Genomic DNA, 13627 nt, shown 5'->3' with positions numbered 1-13627 from the left:
TCTTTTTGATATTTAAGGCAAAAACAGAAAACCTTTTCAAGTGCCATTCAGAGCAAAATTCTCAGGTAGGCTACCATTCGAGAAAAATGGTCCATGTTAGAAGACAAAGAAAAGCCAAAAAAGCACCACTTTCTCTTCATTTCTTTCTCCCGGCCTTCCATCCAGGCAAGGCACAGAAAATAAAATTGCTTAAGAGGACACAGAAATGGAATAGGGGAGACGTGCGTAGAAACCCCTGGTCTCTAACAAGATCCAGGTCCCAAAATCCATTAATCCAAATACAAAAGATCATTCAATGTCATTGTGGAGAATCTGTCAGGAGTCTTTGAAAAAGAATCAGGGCGAGAAAGAAACAATCCTTAAAGTCTAGAAACAGGTTTCAATATTTTTAAATAGATCTTAGAAATTAAAGATTAGTAAGAGCTTGACTTCAAACTCTTGATGACTTAATTCAACAGATTTATTAGATTACAAACATTCCAAAATGAAAAGATTTCATCCAACTAATCAAGGTTCACCAAGAATAAATCACACTGGCCCAACTTAGTTTCCTTTATAGATGGCTTTACTGGCCTAGTAAACCAGGATATTGCCTTGGCTTGTACATTTTGATTTTATGAAGCCATCTGGCAAAAGTTTGTCATAACATTCTCATGAACAAGACAGAGAAATTAAGTTACAGTTAGGTGAACTACAGTCCTAGCTTAGCACAACTTTTCCAGAAATTTTGATTAGTCAGACACAATCAATTTGGACTGAGGTCTCTAGGGTCATTTAAAGAAAAAAAGTAACAGAGCTGTAATGTACATCCCTTTGCCTCTTACTTCAAACAAATTTTTAATGAAAATAGCCACTTATTAGTTGGAACATAAATTGTCATCAACTTCTCAGAGGACAATTTAATAATACGGATTACACCTCTGACTAGCAATCCCATCCCAAGGGATTTTCTTCCTAAACAGTAATTATACACATGCAAGACCATACAAGGTTCTTCACTGCTGTGTTATAATGAAGAAAAACTGAACAAGTGTTAAATGAAAGGAGAATGGTTAATAATGGCACATCCAGAAGATGCAATATTAACAGACACTTACTTAAAATGAAGTCTGTCAAGATATTTTAATGACAGAGAAATGGGCATACTCTAGGAAGTTAGTGTGGGAAAAAGTAGGATGCACAACAAAACACTTAATTTTAACTCAGTTTTGTAAAAATGCACTTAAACCTGCAGTTAAGCATCCGATTTCAGCTCAGATCATGAACTCGTCGTGGTTGGTGAGTTCAAGCCCTACATCTGGCTCTGTGCTGACAGGCCAGAATCTGGAGCCTACTTCACATTCTGTGTCTCCGTCTCTCTCTGCCCCTCGCTGCTCACACTCTGTCTCTCTCTTCTCAGAAATAAACATTACAAAAATTTTCAAATAATGAATATGTATTAATGTAAAATCATTAACTGTTACTCAGATTTTTTTCCTACTTGGCTTTCAAAAATCATAAAAAACAAAGTTATGGCTTTCCAACCTAGGGCTGATTGGCCACCACCCAGGTTGTAACAACAATGCAACAGGGAGAGTTTTTCTTTTTCTTTCTTTTTTTAAGTTTATTTATTTATTTTGAGAGATAAAGAGGGCACAAGCAATGGAGGGGAAGAGAGATAATCCCAAGCAGGCTCCACATTGTCGGTGTGGAGCCCGACATGGCACTCTAACTCATGAAATGTGAGATCATGACCCGAGACCGAGTTCAGAACAGATACTTAACAGACTGAGCCACCGAGGTGCCCCAACAGGGAAGATTTCTACAGAGGGCAGGGGAAACGGAGTGCCCTAGGGCCCCAAGGCCACATTCAATCTAGAGACTAGTCCAGGACTTCACGGGAAAATTTTAATTATGCAGGTTAGAAAGCTCCATATCCTCATTTGAGTCCCAAACCGAAAATAAGAAATTTGTAGGGGGCCAGAGGAGGGGCAGCCACCTTCCCCTTTCAAGTTCATCCTGCAAAAGTTCGCATTTCTTTAGACATCTAAGGAAAAACTTCACCATGGACACCCTCTGACTTTGCTCTTTAAAGAGGCAGTTAGGAGAAAAAAGATGGACTTCCCAACATGTAATGGGCCCAGTGAAATCCCCAAACGTCTTCCTCAATAAATCTACCCAAATCACTTTTATGCCTTCGGAAAAAAGCCCCGAATTACTAGTTTAAGGTGTTAAACTCAGTAACATATGCCATCTTTAGAACTAAATCTAATAACCTGGGCCCCCCACTGTGATGGGTGGGGAGCAGAATAAATCAAAGTAATTATTTCTGGAAAGTAGCTAATGTGCAAATAGATTTTCTCCCACAATAAAATTTTACACACACACACACACACACACACACACACACTTCCTTTGAAATTAGTCAATCAAATATTAGAAAGCTTAAAATGCAAAGAGAAACTGATTTACATACTTTTCTATATTTCCTCAACTATGCCTGGACTCTTTCTGGCCTGAACTCCAACAACTTTTATCAGCTTCTATCACAATCTGGTTTGATGCAGAACAGGGGGTAAGGACATTTACATTTGTTCTGCTTTGCCATCAAAATCCCTTTTTTTTTTAATTTTTTAAATTTATTTCTAGGAGAGAGAGAGAGAGAGACAGCATGAGCAGGGGAGGGTCAGGGAGAGAGGGAGTCACAGACCGAAACAGGCTCCAGGCTCCGAGCTGGCAGTCAGCACAGAGCCCGATGCGGGGCCCGAACCCACGAACCGGGAGATCATGACCTAAGCGAAAGTCGGACACTTAACCGACTAAGCCACCCAGGCGCCCCCAAAATCCCCCTTTCATAAGTGGGGGATACATATGTTGGCTAATATGCTGAACCTATCCCCAAAGAGTTTCTCATGAGATGCTCACTTCCCCTGCCTGGAACAGGTGGAAAGAGACAGTGGACAGAGACTGACCACAGTAAGGTGAGGAAGACCTGAGCCTCAGGTCCAAACAACACACAGCAAGTCTCAAGCGCCATGCAATTCCTCCCCAAACATTCAATAAGGCCAGGCTTCCTGGACTGCCACAGAGATCGGGCGTAACAACACATGCAGAAAATAACTCTAAAGTCATTTCTGTCTCCCAAACCCTTCAGCAGAGAAACCCTCCTCCCACAGCTCCTTTGCTTTTAATAAGATGTGATATTTGCAAAGCGCCGATTCAATAATAAGGAAATGTGTATTTGGTCCCAACCATGCTTGCCACTGCCTCCAACAATCACACTGCTGGAAATGCGGAATCGCAAGTTAATTATGCAAAGGGCAGACCCAGCTTTGCATAGTCTATTGTTTGTAAGCCTGTTCTGGGCTTTAGTTACTCATGATATTTGAGAAAGCAATCTCATGCAGACCTGCAGCTGAGCCCACACAGTGACAGGCGCTTGGGGAATATGCTGGCTTGACGTGCATGTAAAGGCGGTGAGCTTCCCGTTCCCCGCGTGTGTCCCTCATTCCCCTGTGACTTTGTGGCGGGCAGCAGTTCCAATCACAGTGACCACCCATCCCGTGAACAACCAAGATTACAGGTCAGTGGCAAGCAACAACTCCACCATACTTGGGGACCGACAGGTCTGCCGTGTAAGGCACACTCTTGCCAACAGAGCAGCTTTCATCCTCGTTCGGAATACAGATTGGACTAGGAGGCACTACAGGCCTGTTAAACTCATAGTTTAGTTTTCTCTTATTACAGAAGAAAGTACCCCATGTTTCAAACACAGGGAATAGAGAAACACACAAAGAGGCATGAGTAGATTCAGGCAGAAGCGGTAACAGCAGCACAGCTTAAAATAGCCAAAGCTGAAACAACTCAGATCTCCTAATACAACACTGCAAAATAAATTATGCTACAGCCAGCAGCAGAACTCCATGAAGTTATTACAAAGAATGAGTGAGAAATACTAGCAGATTTTTAAATGTCCTTGGTTTTGTATTAGGAGGGAAAAAAACAGGTTCCAAAAACACTGTCAACAAAGACAATCCTATTGTTATTTACATTTATACATGTGTGTGGATAAAGTATATAGGTGTGTACTATGTTTTATTTACACACAAAATATTCTGGAAGCACACACACCAAACCATTCATTGTGATTGACTTTCATAGGGGAGGGAGGAAACGATGAGGCTATGAAATAAAGAAAACGTCCACTTTAAATTTTGTTATTTTAAATGTATTGTTCCACAAATACGCACCGCAATCACAGTCAGTGACATGAATAAAAATATTTTCATTTTTAAAGAAATGACATAGGGCCTCCTCTATTAACAAGAATGGCAGAATTCCCTTGTGACCAACCACCTGAGCTCCCTGACATTAATTACGTAATCAGATCACTTCACCTCCGGCTTAATGACTTGCCCATGGCTTCCCACTGCTCATATAATCAAAATCCCCCCTGAGGGTCCCCGAGTCCCGGCTGCCTCAAAACATCAGCTCTCTGTGGCCCCTCACTAATGGGGTCCAGCTACGGAACCTATTTTTTCATCCCTCCAGACACAACAACCTGGTTCCCACCCTCAAGCCTTTGTTTGCACCAACCAGTCCGCCCAGGGATGACTTTTCTCCAGGCTCCTTCCCACCATCCCCACTTCAGAGGATCCCTCCCCACAATCTCGGTTATATCGGCCTGGAAGATTCTCTTCACAGCTCTCACTTGTCTCTGCAATTACATTATCGTCCATCTTCTCCTTTCAGGCCCAGGAGAGCAGGAGCCAGAGGGTTTCTTATTTCCTGGGGCCTCAGGAAGTACTTGGCACACTGTGGGCTCTCTGTAACTCATTGTTGGGTGTTTGATAACGCATCTCCTGATAGGAATCTGATCGGTACAACCGGACTTTTTCAAAATACATTTCACCTTCTCACATATGAAACAAAATGCATACCACCATGACAGAGCACCTATCTGACCACATACTGGAGGCCTAGATCATCATTCCCCACTCAGAAATGGCAGATTACCTGGAGAATTCAAAATAAGGATGAAGTTTAGATTGTTATTTCAGGCAAGTCCATCAAGATATATTTAACCGTGAATCCTGCTTGGGAAAGGCAGGAAAGGAAGTTTCTCTGTGACCACCTTTCTTGAGTTGTCAATCCAAATGGGCAAATGAACCCTGAGGAAGAGCAGGTATCTAGGCAGGTTGGTCTTAACTGGAGCCAGCAAAACAGCTTGCTCAAAACAGGAGTAAAAGAAGGTATCGAGATACAGGGGCCTAAATATGTCATTTTTTCAAACTTCCATCTGTTCTCTCAGAAAGGACTTCTCAAACAATTCTTCATATCGCTATTCTTTTAACATTTATTCATTTATTTATTTTTAGAGACAGAAAAAGAGAGAAATCAAGAACACATGCACTGAAGAGGGGTAGAGAGAGAGGGAATCCCAAGCAGGCTCTTCAGTGTCAGTGCAGATCTTGATGCGGGGCTCGGACCCATGAACTGTGAGATAATGGCCTGAGCTGAAATCAAGTCGGATGCTCAACCAACGAAGCCACCCGGGAGCTCCATATTGCTGCTATTTTTTAGGGATATTCAATTTCACATGCCAGCACATGCCTTAATATTCTGGAAGAATTGCACCTATGATGACCTAGTGTTCCCATGATCTCCACCTTAGTCATCTTGGGAGAGAGGGAGAATCTGAGCTTTAAGAGCAGGTAAGGTCAGTGTACTGCTTGTTTTTAGGGTACTTCCCACACCACTGACCTGTCTTTTGCACAGGTTTTCTCACTGAAAACACATGCGTAGGAAAAGGCAGAGATTTCTTGGCTGAAAATGCCAAGGAACAAATTCTATTGGGTGCTAAGCCTCACACGAAACAATTACTTTTTAGCAACAAAGACAACAGCAAATAGAGACACACGACAACTCCACATGGCCTCGCTGTCGCCTAGGAAAGCTACTAAGAGCAGGCGTTTAACCCTCCCATTTAAAGCTCAGAACAACCTCCCTGCCCAACACTCAAGTCCTCCTGGGGTATTTCCCCTCTGGTGGCCTGTGTTGAATAGTCTGAGTTAACAGGAAGGAATAAACAGGCAGCCACCCTACGAACAGGCGTAAGTTTTCAGTCGTACAAGATGAGCAAGTTCGAGAGATCAGCTGGACCACACTGTGCCCATAGTAACAATGTTGTATATGTACACTCAAGCATTCCCTCAGGGTGGATATTACAGTCGGAGTTTTTATTACAATAAAATAAAGTTTTTTTTTAAGAATTTAAGTTTTTAATTGTATTTAATATATATGACTTTTATACACAAAATTTAATATTTACCTACTATATACCACAGATATATGTATGTGTGTACACACAGACACACACATCCTTTTCAATTCTTCAAAACATGTTCTCTTTTGGTTCTTTTCCTGCTACCTCCCCCTAGGCAGTTAAGACAGTAGTCTTAATCTTAACCTAAAAGATAAGGAAATGAAAGCAAAGGATAGTAACACCATGTTTAGCAGAAATTGACTTAAAATGGATTTTTTTTTTTTTTTTTTGCATCTCAAGTTGGGGCAAAAGTTTGGAGCTGTTCACAGCTGTATTCCCCTGAGTCTTCTTACTTCTGAGACCACGGTCACACCTGTCATCAGCACACAGTGAATCCTTGGGGCTTCTCACCTGAGCAGGACTAACACAGTACCACCATGAAATGAAGGCAACACCAGGCTTTGGGGTCCCACAGGGGTTGACGCAAATCACCAGCATTAATCCCAGCTCTACAACTCTGGGCAAGTCACTGCACCTCTCTGTATCCACTTCCTCATCTATAAAATTAGGGTAGTGACACCTGTATCTCATAGGATTGTTCTGATGATTAAATGAGACAAATCAGAGAAAGTACTTAGCACAGTTTCCAAAGCATAGCAAGAAAATGAGTAGTTAAGACTGGTCTAAAAGTTTAACATCTAGATCAAAACCTATCATCAGAACAAGAATTCTACAAAAACCACTTGGCTCCTTACCAGACCATAAAACCCACAGCTCTATGTTTACGGCCTACAGGTGCTCTGAAAATAAGCAATAAAAAAAGGGAAAGGGAAAAGGGAAAAAAATGAAAAGAAATGAAAAGAAACAAAAAGAAAAGAAATCTTCCATTGCTAGCAAATGCTGATAGGATTTCTCTCACCAGGGAGGAAAATTAAGAAAACCACATGGATACCCAGACAAGATTCTTATGAGGGCCATAGTATGCATCCACTAATAAACTGGCATCCTGTTTTTATACATCAGTTCTATAAGCCTAATTAATCTGAGTCCCCTGTCTTTGTGCCATTAAAACGAAACCTCAGCCTATAAGGCCATAAAGCAGACTCTGCAGAGCCTCAAGGAGGCCAGAAGAACATTATCAATGGGGTGATGGGGCACTTGAAGGATGCTTCCTCTAGACGAACTACTTTACTAGCAGGGGTAACATAGCTTCTAGAGAGTCTATGGGGATCAAGAGGAAGAAACAAACAAGGGAAAAGTATAGTGGCTTTTCAAATGCATAAGAACCTTCAAGTATAAAGGAAAACCACAGTAAGACACTACTCATACCCACCAGGATGGCTAGAATCAAAGAAGCAGACAATAACAGGTGCTGAGGAGAAGGTGGACAAATTGGAACCCTTGTACACTGCTGACGGCAACTTAAAATGGTGCAGCTACTTTGGAAAAGTTTGAAAACTCTTCAAATGTCAATTATAGTTATCACAGAGCCAGCAATTTGTACTCCTAGGTACAAAGCCAGAAGAAATAAGAACATTATTTCCATACAAACACTTGTACACAAATGTTTATAGCAGCATTATTCATAATAGCCCAAAATGAAACAACCTAAGTGTCCATCAACTGATGAATGGATAAACCAAATGTGGGACATCCAGATAATGGAATATGATACAGCAATAAAAAGAAAGAAAATACTGATACATGCTACAATGTGGAGGAAGGCTAGAAACATTATGCCAAATGAAAGCCTAAAGGAAGGAAGAAAATATGTAGAGCCACAAAGATCACATCATGTATGAATCCACTTATACGAAAGGTCAGGATTGGGCTAAACTATACAGATCAACAGATCAGTGATTTCCTAGCACTAGGAGGCAGAGGGGAAGGCAAGTTGGAAGGAGTAGGGGAAGCTAAAAGGAGTGGGGCCTCTTTTCATGGCGATGAAAATGTTTTGATCAAACTGTGGTGACAGATGCATAGTGCTATGAATGTATTAAAACCACTGACTTGTACACTTTAAATGCATGAGCTGCATGCTGTGTGAATTATATTTTAATAACATTATTTTTTAAAAACATGCTTGGGGCGAGGGTCGGATTTAACCGTCACAGGGAAGCACGCTCTACGGGATCGTGGAGGGGGCTGAGGTAGTGAATTCCTAAGAAGAAAATAATGGATTTCATATTAGTTTTTCTCTAACTGTTTGGACTCATCAGTGTATAGGTTTCTTGCAAAGGCTAAAAGAAGATGGCAACTCCTTATGTCCCAGTTCTCATGCCCGTAGGGAGCTCTGCTTCCAGTTTTACAACGAACAGAAGCCAAAGAAGTTCTTCTTTTGGGAGTATCTCAACAAGCTCAAACTCTTCCAAAGGCCAGTTAGAGGACTCAAATATGGGTAATTTTAAACAGACAAGTGTACCTGACCAAATGGAAAGTACTTCATCTGTCTGTAGCAGCCCCCTCATTAGGACCAAATTTACAGGTGCAGATTCTTCCATTGAGTATTCCACTAGACCAAGAGAAAGTGAAGAACAAAATCCTGAAATAGCACCTTTGGAAGATAGACCTTCTACACCTACTATACTGGGTTATGAGGTGATGGAAGAAAGAGCTAAATTTACCATATATAAAATACTAGTAAAGAAAACCCCAGAAGAAAGCTGGGTAGTTTTTAGAAGATACACTGACTTTTCTAGGCTTAATGATAAATTAAGAGAGATATTTCCAGGCTTTCGATTAGCACTTCCACCAAAATGCTGGTTCAAAGATAACTACAATGCCGACTTTTTAGAAGATAGACAATTAGGATTACAAGCGTTTCTTCAAAATTTAGTGGCTCACAAGGACGTTGCTAACTGCCTTGCAGTGAGAGAATTTGTCTGGATGATCCACCAGGTCCATTTGATAGCCTAGAAGAAAGCAGGGCTTTCTGTGAAACTTTAGAAGAGACAAACTACCGTTTTCAAAAAGAACTACTTGAAAAACAAAAAGAAGTGGAATCACTGAAGAAACTCCTCAGTGAGAAGCAACTTCATATAGATACTCTAGAGAACAGAATTAGAACATTGTCTTTAGAACCTGAATATTCTCTGCACATGTCAGGAACAGAAGGCAGACATGCCCCAAAGGTGGAGTCCTCTGCACTTGAGGTTGATAGAGATGTTGTACATGAAGAATCTAGAGCTGATGATAAGCCCTGCTTAAGTTGTAGTGAACCTGAAAATTCTGTATCAGACATAGAAGTAGCAGAAGTGGCATACAATGCAGAAGACGACTGATACACAATGAGCAGTTACTTACATTTATATGTTTCAGCAAATTTAGAATCGAATGATAGTTAAAAATAAAAAAGACTGAAGCATTTATAGAAAACTAAGATTGCACGTGTATAAAGTTTACATAAAGAGAAGTTTTTTTAAGTTATTGGGATAGGAAATGTATTCATTGCTGCTTTAAACTGTCTTTTATCCAACCTTTGTATTTAATAGACTAAAAAAAATCTAGTTAGAATTCTGTTATCAAAACTAAATCCTTAAATAATGTGCATAAATTATTTTGGCGTTTTGCCAATATATTGCTCCAAACTTGTGCGTGTGTGTGTTATACTTGCCAATTATATCAGTTAAATGGACATTAAATGCATGTTGCTATCTGATTGATATATACTTCTTTGTATCTCTGACATGATATATTTTCATTAGTGGTTTAAATCAGTGGTAAAGATGAATTAAGTTTTAAATGTTGACATATTTACCATCTGTAAATAAAAATTGCCTGTTGCAATGTTATTGCTATTTAAAAAGAAGAAAACTTTCTAATACCAAAGGAAAACTATTTGAAAGAGCTATAGTAACATATAATAACATAACTAAAGTGATAAAATAGCCTTGATTTTAAAAAGTAACTCAGTATCAGAATATTATAAGTGTCCTAGTTTATTATAATATGTTGTACTGATTTTCCACATAATCATCATCTTAAATCACTACCTGTAGAATCAGTGAGTTTGCCTCTTTCAGAATACTACCTCTTTTTGCTAATCAACATATACTCTTTTGAAAATATTGATTCTAAGCAAATAGGGAGTTCTACAAAGAAACACAAAATAAAAAGCCATATATACTATAAAGTTCCTAACTATGTTGACTCCTGGGATTGCATTTTTATCTCTGTATATGTGAATATGTTGCTATATAATGTATTAAAGCTGATTTTCCTTTTAATATATTTAGCCAAGTGATGCACTTTATAATAATTAAACTCTTCTGTGCCAAGTTCAATTGGTGAATTTCTTTAGTAAGTAGAGTTAGGAAAAAATTATGTAGTGCCTTCACTATTTCACTTTTATATTTCCACTGCTTTGCATATTGCTGTTAATAAGCACTGTGAGCATTCTGAAATTCCAGTCGGTTTTTTGAACTGCATGTGCTTTCTAAAAGCTGACAGAAACTTACTGGAGAAAAAGAATAACCATCTCCAATTTTGTTTTCCTCAATATCTAAAAGTTTATCAGTATCTTGATGTACATACTAAAATGTCTAAAATTCTACTTAAGTAGACTAAGAGATCAATTGGCAATTGTCAACTTTTGATCTAAAAAGGAGTCTGCTTCTTACCAAAGTACCAAAAATTTTAAAAAGCCTTTGTCAAAATGTACAGGTATGTTTTGTGTCAGAATATTTTCCACAAGGTATATTAGAAATGTGTTTACTATCTTGGGAGATAGAATATAATAAGCTATCTATTCATTTCAAAATATTCTAGGCCTATAAAGGCTTAAAAAGAACAATCATTTAAATTAATATTTTTAGTCTAATAAAATGATCTTTGCATTTTAGACATTTTAGTGCTATATACATGTCTGTTTTAAAGTGAACCATACGTTTTCAAAATCTGGCCTTTAAGAACATTGTATGTAAAGTTTGGATGAGTAAAGAAAAACCCTTGTTGATAGCCACTGTTTATATTTAGAATTTACTTTTGTTTACTTTTGTGATGCATTTTATTCCCAGTATTATATTCATTTAATAAATTATTTTTTCAGTACAGCAGTAGCTATGTTGTTTAGATGTTGAATACTATTTTCCCCTTCAATTTCAATGTTCTCTCTACCCCTTACAAATATTGTAAATTTAATTATACTTAACTGCTGCATCCCACAGACGTGGAAGGAGTTTATGATTTTTTTTAAGTTTATACTTCATATTACTGATAATTTTAAGTCTTTGTGAATAGGTGCAGTGCACTTCAAATGTAACCAATGTTAATAAAAAAACTGAACATAATTCAAGCAGAAAAAATAAAATAAAATAAAATAAAAACATGCTTGGGGCACCTGGGTTGCTCAGTCAATTGAATGTCTGACTCTTGGTTTTGGCTCAGATCATGATCCGAAGGTCATGAGATCAAGTGCCACAACAGGCTCTATGCTGAGCATAGAGCCTGCTTAAGGTTCTTTCTCTCCTTCCCTGCTCACTCGCTCGCTCTCTTTCTCTCTCTCCCAAAATAAATAAACATTTACAAGAAAAACAAACTTAATCTCTGTTTTTCCTGGAAAACCAGCTGTTAAAAATAACCCCCATTTATAAGATACCTAGTATTTGTCAAACACCGTGCCAGGCAACTTACCTGTATTATCTCATTTATTTCTCAAAACAATTTTATGAGGTAGACAAACAAACAACTCAAATACTCCTCTAGATGCCTTCTACTTAGTGACATGAGTAGGGTGAATACAGGGAGATGCTGGTAAAACCCAGGCTGACTGAAAATTCAAAGGGTGCAACCATTTAGAGAAAGGCAGGAGATGGAGAGGAAAAAAAATTACCAAAATTCTGTTTGGTGCAATTTCATAGCCATCCCTGCCTAAGGAAGGCTGCATACACTGTTGTAGGTCTCTTCAGAAGACAAGTAATCATATGTAAAAGCACCCGGTGGTGTTCATGTTGAGTACAATAGTGCCCAGTAGGATAATCATAGGACGGCAGTATAAACATAGAGGAAATGAGTGAGAGTTTTATTCCTTGTTCCCAGACTGGCTTGCTTTTTTTATTCCTCCAAAAGGAAAAAGTATCTCTGATAGGATTACTAAAATAGCATATGTACCTTATAAAATCTTTTTCAGAAAACGCATGATGTAATAAAGAAGAAAGTAGCCATCAAGCCATAACCAGCACCAATAGTTGGTGTTCGTCAGTAGTCAATGGCAAGTACTACACACAGTTAAACTGAATTTCCATGTTTAACAGCTAACACAGAGGAAGAGCTCAGGAGACCAAAGGGAGAAGAAACATGCCATGAAAAACTCTGACCCTGAAACTTCAAAGATGACTGTGGAGAATCCAAGCCCACAGACCTGTCCTCTGAAAACAGGACCACGCAGAGAAGGCAAAGAGCCTGCTGAAAACTTCTGCTGCCAAAAGTGGTCACAAAAAGAGAAAGAACCGGTTCTCACTGGTCTATCTTAAACCTCCCCACTTCAAGGAAGGTTCCTGAATTAAGTCTGCTCACCACAAAGCACGGGGAGCAGAGCAGAAGGTGGAGGAATGACAAATCCGGGGACTTCCAGGCCCAGGTTTCCAAACGGTGACCATCCTCAAGGTGAAGGGACCCATGCACGGTGTTGGGCCCTGATGTCCTTGGGGACAGAAACCTCTCCACTCAACAAATGCCTTGTTCCATTCAGTGGGTGCCAAAGGGGAGGCCACAGCCATGGACAAAGATGTGTTCCTGTTCCTTGAGAGCAAAGCCACAGAGCCCTCGGCCCAGGATCCAGCAGGCCCTACCCAGCTGCCAGCTTGGCCTGAAACAAGCAACGCTTCAAAGAGCGCGCAAGAAGTCCAGGCTGCAGCCAAAATAAATGAACTCCATTTGCAAGGCCTTGGAGACACAGGAGGGCCGTGGGGCTTGTCACGGCAGCCATTTGCCAAGGGACTGAGACGTGACAGCTGCTCCTGGGCATGGCATCCTGCCCCTTGACTGCTCTAGCAGTTGATCTGTGTTTAGCCAGCAGCCACCCATTTCCCCACCTTCCAGAGTTAGAACCCAAGCTCAGGACTGCATTTTCAGTCCTATCTTTGTATAACTCTCAATTCATCTGGATCCATACCACTCTTCTTCTCCCTCCAATTAAATCTGGGTTGCAGCAAATTGCTAAGAAAGGGCATTTCTTGGGGCACCTGAGTGGCTCAGTCAGCTAAGTGTCCGACTTTGGCTCAGGTCATGATCTCACAGTTCGTGGGTTCAAGCCCCACGTAGGGCTCTGTGCTGACAGCTAGCTCAGAACCTGGAGCCTGCTTCTGATTCTATGTCTCCCTCTCTCTCTGACCCTCCCCTGCTCATGCTGCCCTTCTCTCTCTCTCTCTCTCTCTCTCTCAGAAA

At 40.0% G+C, this 13627-nt stretch overlaps 1 protein-coding gene and 1 pseudogene across 1 annotated transcript in view; one reads left to right on the top strand and one right to left on the bottom strand.

Moving 5' to 3' along the window:
- The window catches only part of TMEM163 (transmembrane protein 163), a 245389-nt gene that overhangs the window by 78395 nt on the left and 153367 nt on the right, over positions 1-13627 (bottom strand). The window lies entirely within an intron of this gene.
- LOC144218034 (sorting nexin-16 pseudogene) lies at positions 8388-9619 on the top strand (annotated as a pseudogene).

This window comes from Crocuta crocuta, unplaced genomic scaffold (assembly GCF_008692635.1).
Source record: "Crocuta crocuta isolate KB4526 unplaced genomic scaffold, BGI_CrCroc_1.0 scaffold427, whole genome shotgun sequence".
Classification (NCBI taxonomy): domain Eukaryota; kingdom Metazoa; phylum Chordata; class Mammalia; order Carnivora; family Hyaenidae; genus Crocuta; species Crocuta crocuta.
Note: the sequence above shows the minus strand (reverse complement) of the source record. Positions and strands in the feature narration are given on the sequence as shown.